General features: G+C 41.8%; 1 protein-coding gene and 1 pseudogene across 12 annotated transcripts in view; both read left to right on the top strand.

Moving 5' to 3' along the window:
* Positions 1-14,592, top strand: part of DLG2 (discs large MAGUK scaffold protein 2) — an 884,334-nt gene that overhangs the window by 539,935 nt on the left and 329,807 nt on the right. The gene's annotated exons all lie outside the window — the stretch shown is intronic.
* LOC132241656 (L-lactate dehydrogenase A-like 6A) lies at positions 9,178-9,669 on the top strand (annotated as a pseudogene).

Raw genomic sequence — 14,592 nt, forward strand, 5'->3', positions numbered from 1 at the left:
CATAGAACCCAGCAACTAAACAAATGTTGAATTAATGAATGATCAATGAATGGATGAATGAATGAATGAATGAATGAGCCATCCTTGCCCAGTTCTCTGAAGACCCCTGAGAATTGTAGGGCTTCTGTTGGTTGTATTCATCTAGCCTCTTGGCCCTAAGGGCCCTTCTGAAGATTCAGAATATCTTAAAGTTCTTATCTCTCTGACCAACGGAATATATCTTCCAAGTCAGATTCTTTCCTACTGACTACTAGTAATTCCAATGAATCAGGAAAATGTTAAATAAGTATACTATACGCTAAATGCTAAATACATGATGTGTGTTTAAAATCTGTTTATATTATATACTCTCCTCCCAGAAAGGTGTTCAGGTGATTGAGCTCCTACACAAGCCTCAAAGGCTAACAGTTGATCCAAGCCTTCCCCACACAAACACTGAAAATGAGCGATCACAGCTGACCTCTGATAAAGAGGCAACCTGGCAGAAAGAGCTCAAGTTGTAAAGAAGGAATGGTCCTCAACCAAAAGTGGACTGACTTTTAGTTCCAATCTGGTTTTGCCTCAGACTAACTAACTTTGCTAACAACCCTTACATTCGCATCACCATTTCTATGTACAAAGTCCCTGTCTATGGACATGGTCTCATTTGATCCTCACAGCAACACTTCAGGACAGCAAGGAAAGTGATCACTTGGCTTTTTATGCAGTAGGAAGCAAAAAGAGCACTGATTTTCTAACTCAGAGCCACTTAGACTCCAGGCATAGGCCTCCTGTCCCAACCAGCTGCCTTATCTATAATACTCACTACTTTAGGGGAGTGCCTGATGGGAGCCTAGACAGTGAATTCTCGTGCCTGAGTTCTGGACTCCAGACAACAGATATCAGCTGTGGGTGACTTCACTGGGAAAGGAATTTATTGGAGAAATAACAGCTAGCTCCTTGGATCTTCAGGGAGGCTGGGAAGCAGGCTCAGAGCCAGGAGGAAATTCTGCGGAAGGACAGTCTGTTAAGGACGCTGCTCCTGAGGCCATCGCTATTAGCCACTTGTGGCCAGGCCACACCTGCTGGAGGGGCTGTGAAAAAATCTCTCTCCACACACCTCACACCTTAGTGTGGGAATTCCAAGTTCCCGGCAGGAACCTCTGCTTGGCCTGCCCATGCTTTGGGTACTGAGGGATGGGGAAAAGGAATACCTGCCCTCCCTCCCCACAGCTTCTCTAATGGGGCATAAGGCTGTGCCTCCTTCCTATCATGGATTGGCCTCCAATACAAAGGATATTTGGACAGTGAGCAGTAAATGATAAATGTCTATTAGAGATTATGTGGCTCATTGAGTTCTACTTGAGGAAAATTTTAGATCTAAAATCTTGAGACTCTTAATTGGTTCTTAAATAATAGAAATTATTTATGGGGAACAGCCTCCACTGGGAGGGGCATGGGGCCTACATCTGGTTAGCGGGCAGTGCCTTCCCTAACACTGCTTACTCCAGGATGCCAACAAGAGATTCAGGCAAGGACAAGGCATCACATTTTCCAATGTCTATGGACCATTTCTAATGCTGATGATTTTCTGTTTTAAGCACTTTGGGCCCCAAAATAATTAAAAATGTATTTCTAAGGTAAAGGGATTTGCAAACCAGTGTACCTTATCGTGAAAAGTCTGTGCGGGTCTATTAAACAGCTATAGAAGCTCTCTAACAAATGAGTAAATGGATCATTGGTTCTTTTCCGGTGAATCTACATTTTGGCCTTTAAAAGGGATGAGGAACAGGTCAAACGAGGCATGGTCACCAACCTATTGTTTTTAGTTTTGTTGGGAAATAAAAAATATATAGAAAATTATAGATAAAATATATAAGAAAAATATAGAGAGAAAAATATAGAAAATATATTATCCTACTCTGGGTGTGACACTGCACCAGGGATTAGAAATATAGCAGCAAAGACAATAGATGCCATCCTTACCCTCACAGACTTTGCAAATTTGAGTTCTGAGTGTGCACAGGTATTGGGGAGCACAAACAGGGTGACCTGACCCAAACCAGGGGGCCAGAAAGATATTTCTGCAGAAGCGATATCTTACCTTGGGCTGAAAAGATGTATAAAGGCCTAGCCAGGGGTCAGGGCAAGGGAGGAAAAGAGAAGCAGGAAATCAGCATGTCTGGTGGCCCAGAAAGCAGGGAGCACCCCGTGTGAAGGGTGATGAGGAGACAGAGTGAGAGGGAATTTGGGGAGAGGTGAGATTAGCCAGGAAGGAGGCACATACACTTTCTAAGGCCTTGAAAGTGAATGGGGATGGAAGGGCAGCAGGAACTTGTGGAAAGGTTTTAAGCAGAGTAGAGGTTGTAGTCACCAATTCCAACCAGGTGGGGACAGTGCTTCCCCACACTCACAACTAACAAGCAATTTTCTGACATCGGCTGGATCTCCTACAATGTAACTCAATTCTTACACTGTCTACCGGGAGATAGCATTAGATCCCGCAGGTTAAGGGCTCAGTCCTACGAGACTGCCTACTCCTCACCCCTACGCCACTTCAGATGCCAGTGTCATGTCCCCATTATCACCTGTGCTTCTGATCTACTGGTTACAGCTCAGAGCAGCCCCGTCCTTAGGTTCACAGAATTCAGAGAAATATCTTGCATATTAGATCACTGGTTTATTATAAAAGGATATAACTCAGGAATAGCCAGATGGAAAAGATGCATAGGGAAAGGTATAGGAAAAGGCACAAAGCTACTGTGTCCCGTGTCTTCTTCAGGCACACCAGTTTAACCCAGGAACTCTCAAACCCTGTCCTTTGGTATGTGTTTTTTAATTGGCTATTTTTTTAAAATTTATCTTTATTGTTGAAAGTACTACAGATGCCCCTCTTTTTTCCCATTGACCCCCTCCACCCTGCCCCCACATCACCACCACATTATTGTCTGTGTCTATGGGCTATGCATATCTATATATATATAAAACCCTAATAGGCAAATAGACCGAACAGTGGAACAACCCAACAACCGAACAACTGGTCACTATGATGTGCACTGACCACCAGGGGGCACACGCAGAACATGGTAGGTGTCAGAGCGCAGAACATGGTGGGCGTCGGCCACAGGGGGATGGTGGTGAAGGTGAGTAGGGATGCCAGACCAAGGTGGGGTGCCGGTTGGTGTCATTGGGGTGAGCCTCTGGTGGTTACTGAAAATTCTTTGCTCCTGTGCGCTGCAGTCCCGCCCAGCACTCGCACCCACTGCCGCCCCGAGCTGCCACTCACACCCACTGTTGGCACCCAGCCCCAACCACTTGGCGCCATCAGTGGGTGCCAGCAGTGGCTGCCAGCCCCAATCACCCCTCAGGGCTTCTCCACCTCCCCTTGCTCCTGAGGGGTGATCAGGGCTGGCAACTGCCTCTCACACCCGCTGCCCACGCCAGAGCCGCCGCTCACAGCCACTGCTGGCACCAGCCCTGCTCACACTCGCAGCCAGTGCCGGAGCCACCACTGGCACCCGCTGCCAGCACCTGGCACCAAACCCAATCGCTCAGCACTGTCGGCAGGTACAAGCAGCAACTGCCAGCCCCAATCACCCTGAGGGCTTCTCTACCTACTTCTGCTCCTGAGGGGTGATCGGGGCAGCAGCAGCCGCTCGTACCCGCTGATGCACTGGCCCGCTCACACCCCCGCTGGCGCTGGCCCCAATCACTTTGTGCCATCAACATCAGCGTGTGGGAGTGGCAGCGGCAGGAGCAGGGCTGCCAGCAGATGGGCACAGGGGCCATGGCAGGAGAGGCTGGGTGGGGGTGCAGAAGATGGGCCGAGACCCACCTCTCTGCCCACCACAGCCTCGAGGCCCACAGTTTCTTTTAAGGTGCACAAATTCATGCACTGGGCTTCTAGCATGCATATAAATTCTTTGGTAAATCTCTTCCCATGCCACCCACCTTCCCTCTGAGATTCGTCAGTCCATTCCATGCCTCTATGTCTCTGGGTCTATTTTGTTCATCAAATTCCACATGTCCTTTGGGGTTTTATGTAGGCTTCATTACACAGACATCACTGATTAAATCATTGGCCATAGGTGATTGGTTCCATCTCCAGCCCCTATTCTCTCCCAGGAGGTCTGAGGATTGGGACTAGAAGTTGCAACCCTCCAAACACGTGGTTGGTTCTCCTGGCAACCAGCCCCATCCTTAGATACAGTCCAAAAGTTACATCATTAACCTAACTAAAGACACCTTTGTCACTCTCATCACTTAGGAAATTTCAAGGGTTTAGGAGTCCTGTGCCAGAAACTGACTGAGGACTAAATATTTATTTCTTATTATAAATCATAACATCACACAGGAATAGCATGATCAGAGCTGACAGACCTGGTGAACTTGACTTGGAAATTGAAAAAAACACTAACTGTGAAATTAGACAGACCTAGGGTCCAGTCCTAACTTCACCTTTTTCTAGCTGTGTGGTCATGGTCAAGTTTTGTAAAATGTTCTGAGTCTCAGAATTTTACCCTGGGAGATAACAGAAACCAGACTGTATGAAGTATATACCACACAGGATGTGCACAATATATATCTCTTACCCCTTCTACCTCTCACACTAAATTCAAAACCATTTTGTCCAGAACTGACCACAAGGGACTTGCTGCATTAATCTCATGGGGCTTACTTAGGTAATTCGAAGTCCATGAAAGTATCCCAAGAAAATTTATAGTGGTTGTATTTTGAAGCCAATTAAGAATTGTCATTGGCAGAGAACAGTAGTCTAGTTCCAATTACAAGCAACCTGGCTTTGATTATGCTAAGAGTTTCCGCCACTATGCCCATACCACGTCCTTCCTTCCCAGCTGGCCCTGCCTAATTAGGTTTTCTTCATCGTAATTTTCTATGTCAAAAGGCTCTAAAGGCAGAAGAGAGAGAATTATGTTTATATTTCTGCTTATGAAATGCACTTATGAATGGCCTTCTATGGGTCTAGCATTATACAGAACACACACATGCACAATACATACACGCACATACTAGTATATGCACACATCCTTACTTCACACTCTTCATGAAGAAAAGTTAAGTTATATAATGCATCCAAAGTAATCAAATTAAATGGAAACATGGTTTTTTAGCTGTCCTTTTCTTATACATTTTTCTAGTTATATGCTGGCACTGTGGTATATGAACCTCGTACAATAAGTGAACCTAGTACAATAAATAGCTCAGTGCGACTGAGGTTATTTCCTGGGAATCCACAAGATGGCAATAAAGGGTTTTGTACAGAACTGTATGTATATACCAGTGGTGTCTGGTTGCAGCTTGAGCTTTTATGCTATTATTGAAACTGTTTGTTGTCATAATGCTAGACTTTCAAAACATAATTCAAGGAATGAAAAGTGAATTCAAATCTGAAAGTAAGAATTTGTGGCTTTGTTGCTTTACCTAACAAAGCACATAGAACCAACCAGGAGACATAAGAGCCAAGATGGCTTGAGAAAGCTCAAAGTGAGAAATGTTGCTCCTCTCTGAACATAGACTGATGAGATCATTCTCCTGCTTGAGAGAACGAAAGAGAGGGGTCAGTGAAGGACCCATAGTTAATCTTTCATATAATTCAATTGCTTGGGATTTCTCTATGTTCAAAGTCTACCCTGAAGGGAAACTTTCCTGCTGGACCCTGTTAGAAATGATGCTGTGATCCAAGCATGTATTGCCAATATCTCTTATATTTCCTGGGCACCACACACTGCACTATCCCTGCAGTTATCGCTATTTTATCCCTGTATTTTTATTATTCTACTGGCGCATTTATAATAGTAATAGTCCTCATAAATAGTAAAGTCCTTTGGCACTCATCATCCATGCTGCCCGATTTCTCTGTTCCCTCGCTCCTGACCTCTCTTCTCTAATCCCTTACTACCTTCAAATTCGTCGGCATTTTTTATTTTATTTTTAAAAAGAGTACAGCTATCATTTTTGCTTACTTGTAAAAGACTCTCCTTTCACCTCTGACAAGGCTTGTCTTTGTATTTTCTGAACTCAGTTTCTTCACTGAGAAAAATTCTGATACATGCTATTAAGATAATCTGTCTTTCAATTCCCTTTCTAAAACCTACTTAAATCTTCTGTTAGGAAATAAGATATCTCACTCTGTTCATTTATCACCCATCCCTGTCAACAACAAACTCTATAGTTTTCAGTGCTTCAGTGCCCGTATTATTTTGCTATAAAGATGTAGTGATGACCATGCTGGGTATACGCCCTCAAGATGCTTGTAAGTCCCCTGTAGCAAGGGAGTTCCATGGAAGAGACAAAACCTGACCTGGTGGTCTAGGGGAGATTGATGCTCTCCTTAGGAATGGGAAGACTCTCCAAGATCCGCCCACCTCTCAAGTCTAAGGTAAACCATCTTTTCTTCAGACCACAAATGAGGAGCATGAAGTCCGGTACAGAGGAGGGATAGGAGGATGCTCAGGAATCCTGAACAGATGTGAGCTGCAGGAGACCAGCCAGGCCTCTGACTTCAGGCTGGGGAGTTTGAGCTCAAGACTCGGTTAGGAAAAGTTCCCAGGAACAGCCACTCAGTGCGCCTGAGGACATTCCTGGCCCCTCACTCCTCTGTGAAGTAAAAGGAGGGAAACTTCCATCTCAAAGTCCTTTCCAGCTGTAACATGCTGGCAATGAATGTACCAGGGTAGGCAAAAGTGGGTTTACTTTTGAGAGTAATTTAAACATGAGAGTACTCAAACTATTTGTGAGTACATGAAATAGTTTATTCTTGTATTATTGTTTATTAATTATTATATTACTTCTTATTATTATCAACCTACTTGTTTCCACCTCTGTATGTGTTTGAGAGAATCTCGGGAGATAAAAAGGAGACCTTGAAAGTTTTTTGAACAATCACTTTATAATTAATAGTTAAAATGTTTCCCTTTAAATAATGAGTTTAACAAATAAAAATTGAAGACATGCATTGTCTGAGTCCATTGGTTATAATTTAACTATCAGGCTAAAGTCTACATTCCCCAAAATAGCTTTTTTTTAAAGTTCCAGCCTTATCTTTAACCCTTCCCTCCTTTCTCTGTTATCTAACCACATTCAACCTTGTATCCTCTCCTTCAAACACTCTCCCCAGCCCACCTTCTCCTGAACAACTCTTCTATTCATTCTTCAGATCTCACATTGCTTGTTACACTCCCAATGCCTGCTCTCATAAGTCCTATTTCAGCCTGGCTGGCATGGCTCAGTGGTTGAGTATTGACCTATGAACCAGAAGGTCACCAGTTTGATTCCTGGTCAGGGCACTTGCCTGGGTTGCAGGCTCAATCTCCAGTAGGGGGTGTGCAGGAGGCAGCTGATTAATGATTCTCTCTCATCATTGATGTTTCTATCTCTCTCTCCTTCTTCCTTCCTCTCTGAAATCAATAAAAACATATTTTTTAAAAAGAAATCCTACTTTACCCTCCCAAAGCACACAAAACTGCCTCCTGATTAGCGTTTCTTCATGCACTCATTTACCCAGTACTTTCCCTATCACAACTTTTACACGCTCATTTGTAATGATATAATAACCCATTTTCCTCATGAGATCATAATCCAGGGCACTATCTCTCTGTTGGCCTGACGCAATAGATATCCTATACATATTTCATCAATAAATAAATAAATTTGGATTATTATTTTAAGTCAGTAGATTCTTTGTGAAGGCCTAACAAAATATAGCACAGCCAATAATGCACAGCATTGAATATCTCTACTGTGCAGGGCATGAGGGTAGGGCTGTCCTTATAGGTCGACCTTGAAGGATTACCAACTGACAGGAATGTGTATAGCCCAACAATATCTGAAGAATGTTTATAAGTCTGCTCAGCATCCCTAAACTAAAGATTTTTTTTAAGTAGTTATAGCCTCTGTATAACAACCACTAGAGGGCAATGAAAGCAAACTTTGAACATCTTTTAAAGGAAAAATAGAATTTTAAAAAAATTTTTTCTGATTAAAATCTGAATAGATGATCTTATGTTTGGGATAGTTTTAGGACCCATAGGCCGTAGTTTCTGTGATTATGGGCTTAGTAGTTATAATTACCTTTCTAATGTGGTATGAAAACCTAGATTATCTGTGATAACACCACCTTACATTTTGTGCTTTATCTTATTTGAATCTCCCACAAGACTATCAGGGAATCTATTCTCATCCCATTTTGCAATAAAAACACTGAGGTTCAGAGGTGTGAAAACAGTAAGTAGCGGTAAGAAGGCAAACTACTGGCACAAATCCTACAATTGCTTATTGACTGCTTACATTTTCCAGGCGCCAACAGGTTCTTGCTAAAGCAGAGAGCTGAGAAAATATAGTTTCTACAATTGATTGCATCAGTTTGAAATGGAGATATATGGCAGCAGCTCCTTAGAAGAACGTCTTTTGGTTTTAGGTGACTACACGGTAGCCATCTGATGATCCTGCCAAAATACCTCCCTAGACTCTATTTACAGAAATGTACCTAGGACAGATATTCTTCTGGGCCCCACACTGGTTTAGACACTTCTTAGGATTATATGTTTCATTGTAGTTGCTGCATTTTTATAAAGGAATCAAGAAGCCAGAGATTGGGATTAGTGCATGTGGTATATTAGAGAGTGAGAGGGGAATGGGTTGTCCTGAAGATGGGAAGTCAAGGGAAATGGAGTTAGAAATAGTGATGCTTAAACATGTTAGCTCTGGAGTCAGGAAGAGTGGGTCTGACTTGGCATACACACTAAAAGTAAACAACTAATACTCCCAGGAATCTGGGTTGGCCTATTTGCATGTAAAATATGGAAACCAATACATGTTTGTAAAATGGTCACCCTAAGGTTCACTTACTAGAGAAGAACCCCCTGACAGCCACAGTGAGCGGACAAGAGAAGTCTTTTCTGGAGACCCTGGTGAGGTGGGTGCGATCTTGCACAGCTGCGCAGGCCAGGTGACGGGGAGCTAAAACCCTCAGTGGCTTCTTCCCTTTGCCCTCAGTAAGTTGGCCTCCAATCTCTCCCACCACCTGTTGGGTGAGCCATCATGAGCTGGGCAGTCCTGCAGGCCAGCTGGAGTGTGGGTGCTGCAGGAGGGGATTTCCTTTGCTTGGGATGGTTCTGTGTCCCCTACAGGTAACAGGCCTCTCTAGGGTTCAACTGGCCCTTCACCCCTATCTCCAAGATGGCATCTGTCAAGTGTGAATTTATGACAAATTTCACTTCTAAGGAGGTCATTCATCACAATAAGTTTTCTGTTATAGGAACTGAATCAGTTAGCATGGCCTGGGCTACCACCATTTTATTAAAATGCTTGAGTGATGAACATGCCTCTGTGGATATTGGTGAAGCAAATGGAAGGGTGGCACAGTGGATTTTAAATGTGACAGTCCTTTCATGAAAATGCCAAATACTGTTGCCAGCAAAAATTACCTTGTTACTGAAAACACCAGTTTAGTGATTATTGCAGCAGGTGAGTGCTAGGAAAAAGTAGAAACACATACACCTTAATTTAATACAGTGAAACCTGGCCATGTTTAAATTAACCATTTCCAATGTTACCCAATAGAGTGTGTGCTACAAACTGATTATTGTTTCCAATCTGGTGGACAGCTGAGCTTATGTAGCCTAAAAATTGAGTAAATTTCCTCAAAAGTGTGTTATTGAAAGTGGCTGACTGCATGTTTTCATTTTTTTATTACTATTATAATTTTTTAAGTTTTTTTATTGATTGGAGAGGGGGGGGGGAAGAGAGAGAGAGAGATCAATTTATTTTTGCACTTATTTATGCATTCATTGGTTGATTCTTGTATGTGCCCTAACCGGAGATGGAACCTGCAACATTAGCATATTGGGACAACACTCTAACCAACTGAGCTACCTGGCAAGGGCTGTTTTCATTTCTTGACTGAACCACTATGAAAGCTGTCATGGGTGGATCCTTGAAGAGCATGGAGACTCAAGCATTGCTGGTTGAAAGAACTGAACTCAGATCATATGAACTGATAAAGGTCCTGAGCAGTGGAAAAAAATATCAACAAAGAGGTGATCTAGTGCCTATGAGATTATTAAAATGATAGGCAATACATCTTGGACCATTGGCCTATCTGTAGTTGATTCAGTGCAAAATCTTAGAAGTGGATATTGAGTTTTGACCTTAAGTAAGGGCCTCTGTGGAGTATCCCTTATATTCTGGGAGAATGGTATTACAGACCTCATAAAGCTAAAGCTGAACCCTGAAAAGGAGGCCCATTTGAAAAAGAGTGCAGAAACACTGGGAAATTCAGAAAAAGCTCATGCTTTAACATTGTTTGAAGCTACCATTCTAAAGTTATTAAAGAAGATATTGTAGATATAGGATGGTCTATGTCAGTGATGGCGAACCTTTTGAGCTCAGCATGTCAGCATTTTGAAAAACCCTAACTTAACTCAGGTGCCGGGTCACATATAGAAATTTCTTTTTATATTTGCAACCATAGTAAAACAAAGACTTATATTTTTGATATTTATTTTATATATTTAAATGCCATTTAACAAAGAAAAATCAACCAAAAAAAATGAGTTCGCGTATCACCTCTGACACGCGTGTCATAGGTTCGCCATCACTGGTCTATGTTAAGCTTTTGAATATACTTGAAACCCTCAAAGTTGGAAATAGGGAAGTGGGTAGAGTTATTCCCCTATATATGTAGCCCTTATCTTTTTTATTTAACATCCAGATGTTGGATGACACTTATTTTTTACAATTCCTAAGAGATTGTGTCAAAGGAGGTATTTTTGGTACTTCTAATGTACAATACTTGTCTCCTCTAAAGATGTAGTTGCCATTTGGTCTAAAAGGATGTATGATGTAGGTGTTTATTGTGTTATAAGAAGTCTTATTCTAAGCTGGAAAATAAAGGAAGTAATTCTAATTCTTTTAAGTATATACTAATTATTTTGTTCTGGCTAAATTATACCTATGTTCATTTATATACTATTAAAAAAAGTTGTCTGCCCTGGTTGGGTGCCTCAGTTAATTGGAGCATTGTCCCATACACCAAAAAGTTGCAGGTTCAATTTCTGGTCAGTCAGGGCACATACCTAGGTTGCAGGCTTCATCCCTGGTCTGGTGTGTATAGGGGGCAACCAATCGGTGTTTCTCTCTTCCCCTCTCTTCCTCTCTCTCTCAAATCAATAAAAATGTATCCTTTGTTGAAGATTTTTTTAAGTTGTACCTACCTCCACAATGTAAAGATAAAATTATATATACAGGGAGTGGGGTTAGGGGGAGGGAGAGTGGGTCTGGATCCTGACTCTGGATTTATAATAATGAACTTGGGAATTTTACTTTGTGCCTTTATTTCCTGGTGACTTTTGTCTATTTATAGAGCTGTTGTGGGAAATAATCAATATAAGGCATGTATGTGTGCTGAAACACTTGGCATGTGAAGGATTTAATAAATGCTGTTTGTTTCTGTTATGTTATTAAAGAATTTGTTTTTGCTGTGTTGTTAAGGCTTTTGGAAGACTTGTTTTGTGTTGACCCAGAAAACGTATCAGAACCTTAAGGGGCACCAGCTAAAAACAAGAGTTAATGAATCTGATAGTTTTGTTTTCAAATTCTGTTATAACGCCTAAGTAATCTTGAGCAGGGCACTCAGCCTCACTGAATCTCCATGTTCTTGTGTTAAGCATTTACTGTGAGTCTTCACTGTGCTGAGTCCAGTGGATAGATAGGTAGGGTCTCATTTCACTCCATTGTAGTTGGTGAAGCAGGGGCCAGCTGACCAACTACAGGGATTTAGGGTCTTGGGAGAATGTAGTCCTACAAAGGATGGAACTTCTTATTAAATATCGAAGGATCCTATCAATAGTATTTCTTTCTACTCTTGAAGATATTAGAGATAAAATGTTTTCATGTCCAAGTTGTCTTCACATGGTGTGTCAGAAACTGGTCCTCAAGTGGTCATTTGTTCAAAATTATTTCCCTTGGAATAGCATTTAGCCTTTAAGGGTGACTGATTCCTTTATTTCCCAAGAAGTAAAGAGAAGGAAAAATGGTGGCCTTGGAGCCAGAGGTTTGAACTTTGCTTTACTGCTAACTCACCATGAGACCTTTGGACAAGTATTTAACCTCCCTGAACTGAGTCTTCTCATCTCAGGGTCGACTTCTACCTCAAAGGATTGTAATGGGCTTAAATGTGCCAGTGTATATAGAACACCCAGCATGGTACCTGCCACAGAGTGGGTGGTCAGTGGTCTTGCCTTCTTTAGTGGTGCCACCAGGAGGCACGATGCTCACAGCCCTGTGAGCCAGCCTCAAACTCCTAGAACAATAGACATTGGCCGCTCTTATCATGATTGCTCCCTCTCCTCAACGCAATACCTGTGATCCCTCCAGGTGAAAGCTGACTTCTGATACATTCCCCACACTTTTGGCCTAGGAACTCCCCTTCCTCACACTCTGTGTGTACCTAGAATTCCAGTGTCCTCATGCTCTTTTGCTGTCCTCAATGAAAACCTGTTTCTTGATAAATCAGATGCAGCAGTTCACATTGAGGTTGAATGTCAGGAAAAAGGCAATGTATTATCCCAACTACATCAAGATTGTAATATGTAACAAGCTTAAAGCCAAAGCAATAAATCTCAAATGGCAGAATTATGGGATTTCCAACCGCCTTTATAAGGAAAGACTTTCAGAAACATAGTAAAGTCTTTTATAGCATATGTTTTTACAGTTTATGAGGCTGTGATCTCCCTTGTGGCAAAGCCAAGTTTTGTTTTTATTCTGGTACATGGCACAGCCTCTGGCACATGGTAGGCATTCAATAAATGTAGACAAAATGGTCTTGAGCCCATGTCAGATGGACAGACTTATTTCTTAGCCCACACATTACTGTTAAACACAAACACAAAACATTTACAAAGCACCGAAGAGTAGGGAGTTGGAAGAAATAGAAGCACTTTTCTTCAGTTTTGAGGATAGTGGAAGTAGATGCCCTTTACTTACTAGGAAGAATTTCATAGCAGAAATAGAATTTGAATTGGGCTTTCCAAGGCCAAGGTGACCACGTGACATGTGGCTATCAACAAGATAGAGGGTTCCCAAGATGGAGGGTTCCCAGCCCAGCGGACAGCACAGATATAAGTTCAGAAGCTACTAGACAAGGGTTCTGATGACAACACTAGAAGTACTTGTCTGAATAGCTGGTTTTGAAAAGTTAAAACCTATGCCCCAGCGTACATTTTTCTGCTCCGTTTTAGTTTCCTTTGAACATTTGAAACACTTCTTCTCCCACATATCCTCACACTTCTCCTACACACTCCCAATCCCCCTTCTTTCCCACGTATATAGCCAAAAAAAAAAAAAAAGTCTCTCTTTGTACTAATTTCCTCTCATCTTTCGCTCAGTAATGTGAAACAGTCAGAACAAGTTTCAGCTCATTAGTTGGCACTCTTAACGCCTTTCTCTTAAAATAGTCAAAGATTTGCTCTTTTCCTTAATAGCCAACAATACATACGGATTTCAATCCCTTACCCCATTGCCTAAGGCTGAAATTTTCACAATATCAAACTCAAATTTGAGCCTTCTAAAACTACTCTGGCAAAAGAACCAAGCAGATTTATTTTACAGTTTTTCCCTTAATCTAAAAGCAAATAAAATGGATTTTACTTATTAAATGTTTTTTAACCAGGAAATTACCCCCCCCAAAAAAAAAATCCTTAAATTTCACATGACATTCACATTCAAAAGTACAAAATTGAAGCTTTTCATTATATCAGTAGTAGTATTAGGTTGAACCATATGCATTTGACACTTTTGTAGGTCAAGACTAGTACTGGCAATTTTGTATCATTCAAACTAACTTGGATTCTTATCTAGCTAGCACTCACAGAATCCTCACAAGGTGTCTTGGTCCTAGAATTCTTGGGTAGAGGTTACAGCCATACGTGATAGTATGTAAAGAGTCTTCAGAGGGTTCAGGCCAAAAAAAAAGCTATCTCTATTGGTTTACTCACTTGAAAGGGTGTTAAATCATCCAACTTTTAATATTGAAAGTAATAGCCATCATTCATTGAGTAGGCTTTTATATGCATCATCTTATTCTGACCTACCTTAACTCTGCGACTCTTGAAGTAGATATTCCTGTCATCGCATCATAGATATGAAAATGGCGCCTCAGAGCAGGTAACTGGCTCAGGATCACACAGCTGATAAGAAACAGTGCCCAAATTTCAAACCCAAATCTGCTGGACAAAACCCACGCTCTTTCCCTTCTACCACACTGCCGCCATAGATAGACAAAGGGGAGTGAGGAGCAGAGAAAATGAGATAAGGGAAGGAAGGAAGGAAGGAAGGAAGGAAGGAAGGAAGGAAGGAAGGAAGGAAGGAAGGAAGGAAGGAAGGAAAGAAGGAAGGGAGGGAGGATTGAGTCTCTAAAAGGAAGTACCAGTTATCATCAACAGTTAATATTATGAATATGTCTTGAGTTCTTTGCAAAGAAACTTTGACTTTCTACAATTAGGCCTATGAGATGACACTCTGTAAAGTAGGAAATCCTCTTAAAGACCCAGAGCTTCTCACGAACAGAGGCTGTATCTAGGCAATGTCGGCATC

Source organism: Myotis daubentonii, chromosome 9 (genome assembly GCF_963259705.1).
Source record: "Myotis daubentonii chromosome 9, mMyoDau2.1, whole genome shotgun sequence".
NCBI classification, from domain to species: Eukaryota; Metazoa; Chordata; class Mammalia; order Chiroptera; family Vespertilionidae; genus Myotis; species Myotis daubentonii.